Source organism: Helianthus annuus, chromosome 4 (assembly GCF_002127325.2).
Source record: "Helianthus annuus cultivar XRQ/B chromosome 4, HanXRQr2.0-SUNRISE, whole genome shotgun sequence".
NCBI lineage: Eukaryota > Viridiplantae > Streptophyta > Magnoliopsida > Asterales > Asteraceae > Helianthus > Helianthus annuus.
Window position 1 is genome coordinate 57,129,537 of NC_035436.2, and position 6,758 is coordinate 57,136,294.

A 6,758-nucleotide genomic window follows, 5' to 3' on the forward strand; every position below is an offset into this window, starting at 1 on the left:
TGGATGAACATCGTTTTAATCATGTAGTTGTTTATTATGATTGAATGCAATGATAACAAACTAGTCACACATCATACGCTTCCGCAAAAGACAGGGTGTGACAGGTTATGCAGGTAAGTGTGAATTCCATGTGTAGAATATTACAAACAACATATACGGTTATTTCCAGTATTATATGCTTAAACATTGAATTTGTGAAAAATTGTAAATAGGAAATACTCTTGAAAAGTCAACCCTTTATTTGTATGTATCTATAGACACGATTATAATCTTTCTATAGTTACAAAATTTATATTTATGTTAAATTATGTTAGTGTATTATACAATTTCTTTATTTATCAAAATTTTACATCTTTTTTTTTAATTTGAATCTGACATACTGTTTCTAAAAATATGATCTTAGAAAGTTTTATATAAATACAAGTTCATTTGTTCTTCATTCATTATCTATTATCTATATTAAAACAAAACACTTTGGTGCCACTTGTCATTTGCTTAAACCACTACTTGCCACCTGTCATCCTCTTACTCCATCTTTAGAAAATTTGAGCGCTAAAAACACACTAGCCTATGTCTTCGCTCTTTTCCTTCACACTTTCATACGTTTCATATCACAAACCCTAATGACGTCTCCCTCTCAAGCATCCATGGCCGCCTTCGTATCTACAACATCTGTAGCCATCTTCTTTATACCTGCGACCACCACAAGCCCTCTGTCTTTTCATCTCACAATCTGGTTGTAAAAACCCTAAGAGGGGCCTGTGTTTATCAATCTCTCTTTAGAACCTTCCATCCATTGCGTCTCCTTCTCAAGCAAATCTCTTACTTCAGAAGAAACAACTCAGACGTCTCTATTTCTTTCAATTCTAGGGTTCTAAACTCAATTTACTTTCATCCGATTATGATTAGTGCTTTTTAGGGTTTATAATCCTAGGTGATCATCGATTAAACCATTACTCTGAAACCCTAAGCTCCTGACCGTTTCAATCGATCATGTGCTAAGAGGTACAAACAATCTTGAATAATCAATAGTGATCATCGACGGTATTGATTCTGATATCTTCTTCTTTTATGATTGATTGAATGAAACATCGATGGTTTTGTTATGTATTGATTGAGTGAATGAATGTTATTTGAATATCAATTTTAGATTCTCTGTTTGTTATTGTTTTTTGACACACGATTTCGTTTTGTTAGGGTTTTAAAAGCTGATTTGGTTTATGGTTGATGATTAATGTATTCTCTGATTTACCTTTGTTTTGGTACTGATTTTGGATATATATTCGGCTTCATCCGATTTTGGTTTATGGTTGAATGTTGTTTAGGGTTTATAAATCCACGGTCAGATTATGAACATAATTTTTTTCTATTCCGATTTTGGTTAATGATTCAATTTTATTTAGGGTTTATAATCCTAGGTGATAGTGCGGGGTTTCTTTTATGTTTCCTTTTTGTTTGTAATGTGCAGGGTTTCTTGGTTCAACCCTCTTTTATATACGATATAGGATTTTTTTTGTTTCATTATTATTTGATGCGTTATACTTTTTTCATAGGTTTATCATCTTTTGTTAAGTGCTTTTGTGTTGAGAACCTGTTTCCCTTCTTATTTACCTAAGGTTACCGGTGCTTTATCTGGATTGGATTAATTTTGACAATACCTTAGTTAAGCCACCCTTTTAATTTCATGACATATCGTTTTTTTTTTTGGATTTGTGAGGTAAATAAATCAACGAAGATGTGGGTGGTGCCGCCGCCACTGCTATACACTAGGTTGTTGATGGGGTGATATTGAATGTGCATAATTTCTTTTGAGCAATAATGCTAACGTGAAAAGGTAATATTGATGTTAGTTGATCTCTAATTGACAAAGGTGGCAATTTTGACCAATTACTTTGAATGGACTACATGGAAACAGATAATTTTATCAATAAACAAATTATTTATCAATTTATTTGCTTTGATTGTTTAGGAAAAGCATATGGAGTCTACTCTCATGAGTCCTAACCCAATCCTCAACAAAAGCTGAGGAGCTTATAGAACTGGTACTGTTATTTGATTCATTTTTTAGTGAGATTTTATTGCTTTGATTTGGGTTTTGAGAACTGTGTTAATGTTGGTTAATGTAATGTTGGTATTAGGGCTGTAAAGTTAATGTTGTAGTGATTTAACTTGTGCTTTACTTTGACGGTTGCAGGTTTTTAGTTGATGGTCTGTCTTTGGTTATGATAACTGGCCATAATGGGCTGGTTTGGTAAAATATCATTCTTTCTGAAAGTTTTTATCACTGCCGCTTAGTTTATTGTTATGTGTCTATTTCATGAACTTCCTCTGTTCGTTCTGTTTTTACATCACCATCCAGCATATATATGCGGGTTCTTTAATGCCGATTATACGTTTTTATTGACTTTGTTATCTCATACTAATTGTTTTTTATATTCCGTAGTCCATATTATGAATATGAATGATTATTTTAAATTATAAATACTACTGTGATGTAATCTGGTCGAACACTATGATTAAATAAATTTATTTTACTATAACCCACAAATAAGGTTTATATGCTAATTTGTTTCAAGATGCTTCTCAAATTACTGGACATATAAGGTGCATCCATTTGTGTGAACTGCCTGGTTTTGATACAAGAGTTACATGTCTAATGTAGTCCTTCGCCATGTGTGCAGATGCATATGTTGATTCCAATTTTCCAACTCATATTTTTATTAACTATACGTTATGCCATACTTTGAAGTGGTACTCTTTTTGTTAGATTAAATGAGACATTTCTATAATGTTTCAAACTGTTGCTATATGGTGTAACGTGGGGATGTCTGTTTCTGGTATGTTTTAGGTTTAAGGGGTCAAGCCTTATGTTTTTCTTGGTTAAATAGGAGTTGGAGGTGTTTTTATGGGCATGTGTGTATCTTTTTTCGTTTACTTTGTGCTTAAGTGTAGTCTATTATAACTTACTAAATATATATTTTTTGCATGTCGTTCAAAAAAAAAATATTTTTTTTGCATGAGCTAATATGATCAGAAAACGAGCTCATGTTAGTAGTAAAGAAGCTTATAAATTTGATTTGTTACATCTGTTTATAAGTCATATATCTTTTACTTGAATACGCCGGTACATAAAAATACTTATTATGACATTAAAATACCTGGCCACCAAAGAAGTATAAAACTAGGAACTTAAGTAAATAGCTATGAGGTTTGAAGAGAGGATGTATATGATCAATGCTACAAGCCAGGTCTGTTTTTTTTTTTTTTATGTAGAGTATATTATTAGTTTTATAATTTTTGACTTTTGATTTATGGAACCATTGGTCAAGTCTAAGAAACTCTCGTGTATATATATATTTTTTTTAATTTAACTTGCTATGTCATTATTTTATGATTAAATATGTGGAGTTGGCGTATGCTAATACCAGCTTAGACCAAGTTCTTAGCGATAACTATTCCTTTATTTTCACTGCCTATGTCATACAGGGGATCCGGAGCCGAATCGGCCAATCAGGTTGGCTGGGGTTTGATGGTTCAGATCCATCTACCACTATAAAACATGCAGGTCTTGGAATTAGAGTTTAGACGATGATGAGACATCTTGCAATTGTTGGTGAAGTTTATGCCCAAACCGCTCTTGAAGAGTTTCATGGAACATCTGGCCTATAAGTCCATTTTTAGCTAGCGCGCCTACATCAAACGACCCTTCTACCAGTGGTATTAGACATCATGGGCATGCTGGTGTTTCAGTCGTTGCGTGTACCCTACATGTAGCAGCTTTAGATTAGGAGATTTGTAACAATATTTGAAGCTTTTGTTTAATTTGATGACCGATTTTCTTTAAATTGTTTTGACCCATGTTATAATAGCATCTCATTTGTTCAAATATATTTATTTAAGAGACTTTTTGAATAATAACACTTCAGGTGAGACTATTGGTCTCCGGATGCAGCCATCAAGTTATTCTATTTTCCCTATTTAAATTTGATTCCACCTGAGAAAAGGTCTTTCATTCATAAGCTATCCTTTAATATGCTACAAAAGAAAAGATGAAATAGCTAAACAACTCCAGTGCGGATCCAAACAGAACGCTAACATGACAAGGTGAAGCCTACCCACGTGTTCAATGCTGCCAGAGTCACCGGTCGTCTGAACGTTGACTGATGTGTGCCGCACAAGGTGGTATGTGTTTAATTTTGATATGGTTTTGAATAAGTGTGTGTGAGCCCTATTGATGTTGATTGGTTTGTGTTTCAGGGTCTCTCTCTGTGTGTGAAGGGATGCTGAATTTATAAGACTATCAAAAACGCAAACATGGATGGTAACAGTGAATACATCATCCTGGAGTAGAAACCAATCCTTAAAGGGGGTAATAGTTACTCAATTTCTTTGTTTTTTTAAACTGATTGAGTGGTTCATTAGTGCTTAAAATTAACATACATTACACACCTGTTTTGTTCTTCAAGAATCTTGAACACTTGGGTAAATAGAATATTCTTCTAGGACCTTCTTTTGAAATAAATAGTGTTATTTATGTAAGTAAAGTTTAGACATGGTGTAGAATGGCATGCTGGGAAAGGATAGCATGACACTAAGGAGCTTAAGTTGAAATGGTTATGGCAACAAATTGGGTTGGTTAGTTAAGAGTCGGCACCCTTTGTTACACGAATTCAAGAAAACATACTTTTGGCTCTATATAGTGTATCAATGTTTGAGTTGAAGGAAAATGGTTGATTAATAAGTTCATTTGAAATAAGAAAGGTTGACTTATAATGAGTTTACATGGATCATATATGCAGAATTATGATGTGAAAGCGAACTTGAGAGAAAAGAGATTTAGTTACAAAGGCTTGGAGGTTGCCTCATATGGTTAAATGATTGTATCTAATGATGATAGGTTGGCGAAGAAGAAAAGAGAAATAGGTAAAGTAACATCCATCAGAGAAATGTGAAATGGAATACAAAGAACAAATAAAACCTTATTTTAATTTAAAAAGGTTGATTAATTATTCTTTGTTTTTATTTGTATATTTGTTGTGTTTGTGTTATTCATGTAGCCCTACCTGTAAATTATACGCATTGTTAAATGATATATTCACTGCGGATCAGGCTGAAGCTATTGTTGCCACTTTTTCTTGACAAAAATACAATATACAATGCAAATACCTAAATATATGATATTAATCCAATAAGAAAGAATTATATTAAGTTTGATACATTACGTATCCGCGGGTTTGATACATTACGTACCTGGGGTAGAGGGATGATTTCGTTACTTGAACGTTTATTTCTTTCAAAGGATTACTTCAATAAATTAAACTTATTCATTTGTGTTTTAGTCCACCCGCGAACCTTGCGGGTTCTTAAACTAGTTATATTCTAAAGAATAACTTTTCTTTTGGTTGAGTAACTGTTTGAGAGGTAAGCTATGGAAGACCAAGGTGAAATTACTTTTTTGAATGATATTGACGATCTTAGTACAAACTACACTACCAAAGTGAAGATTATTAGTTTGTGGAGAAAGAAGATGAAAGGTAATGAAAGAGAGACATATCGTATTGATATGATACTAATGGATGAAATGGTACATTCTTGATTTATTTCTTTTGCATCCTGGTTGTTTGTATGTGATATAAAGTGGTAATAGTTCTTTTGCATGTTATTATTTATTTATTCACAGGGTACCAAGATTCAAGCTTCTTGCTTACATAGGCTGTTTTCAAGGTTTGAGAGCCATCTAAATATTGATAAATGCCTTATTATAAAAAGGCCATCTCTTGCTGCGAACACTGCATCTTTCAAGATTGTTCCTAACAATTAGAAGCTATCTTTTTATTACCATACATTTGTGGAAAAGTGCAGTAAATGGGAAGGTCCACAATTCGTTTTCGATTTTGTTAATTTCAAGGATGTCGTTTCACAGAGATACAAGGAGGGTACAACAATAGGTATTATTGTTAATTTTTACAAAATGTTGATACCACAAGATTTCTTTCACGTTTGACTCATTACTTTGTGTGTAGTTATATATTAACATGTTTTATGTTTTATTGTTAGATTTCATTGGTTACGTGGTTGTTTATTATAAGATTGAGGACACTAACAAAAAAGATGGTACTAAAGGAAAACGCCTCAATCTTAAGCTTCAAGATCTCGAGTAATATATTTTTACAATTTTTATTTTTTTTCTTTTTATTTTATGGTTTTTACGTAATTTTGTTAATCTTAAATTATTTTCTTATATGCTATTATAGAGATGTTGAGGTTCATTTAACTCTTTGGGATGATTATGCTCAGGACATGTGTTCTTACATGGTTAGTAAAGATCGTGAAGCGCATGTTGTCATTGCTATCCATTTTGGTGCTGTTAAGACCTACAAAAGCATCTTATTAATTCTACGATTTACTTTATACAACTAATATATATATATATGTTATTTTTTATAAAACAATTTTTTCGTTTTGTATATATGATGTATTGTTTATTTATGTTAATAATAGGTAAATGGGGGATTTCTAATAATTTTGATGGTTCACGGCTTTTCATTAACGGCAATTTTGATCAGATGCTAACATTCAAGGAAAAGTGAGCAAAATTATTTATTTTAATTTTTGTAATTGTATCAACTATATTTTTTCTTTGTTTTTTTGTTCATTTCACATTATGGTTTCTTCAAATAATTTTTTTTAGGTTTGTTGCAAAACTTGTTGCTTCAGCCGAGTCAAGTAGCCATGTTGGGTCGTATGTGATATGTTCT

At 32.3% G+C, this 6,758-nt stretch overlaps 2 long non-coding RNA genes across 2 annotated transcripts; both read left to right on the forward strand.

Annotated features, from left to right (window-relative positions):
* Positions 1–511: 511 nt before the first annotated feature.
* Positions 512–3,966, forward strand: LOC118491283. The gene is made up of 3 exons (XR_004891132.1): positions 512–1,834; positions 1,970–2,042; positions 3,487–3,966. It is a non-coding gene; the product is annotated as an uncharacterized LOC118491283 (long non-coding RNA).
* A 16-nt stretch (positions 3,967–3,982) lies between these two features.
* LOC110934670 lies at positions 3,983–4,955 on the forward strand. The gene is made up of 3 exons (XR_002588537.2): positions 3,983–4,182; positions 4,258–4,369; positions 4,898–4,955. It is a non-coding gene; the product is annotated as an uncharacterized LOC110934670 (long non-coding RNA).
* Positions 4,956–6,758: the final 1,803 nt, after the last annotated feature.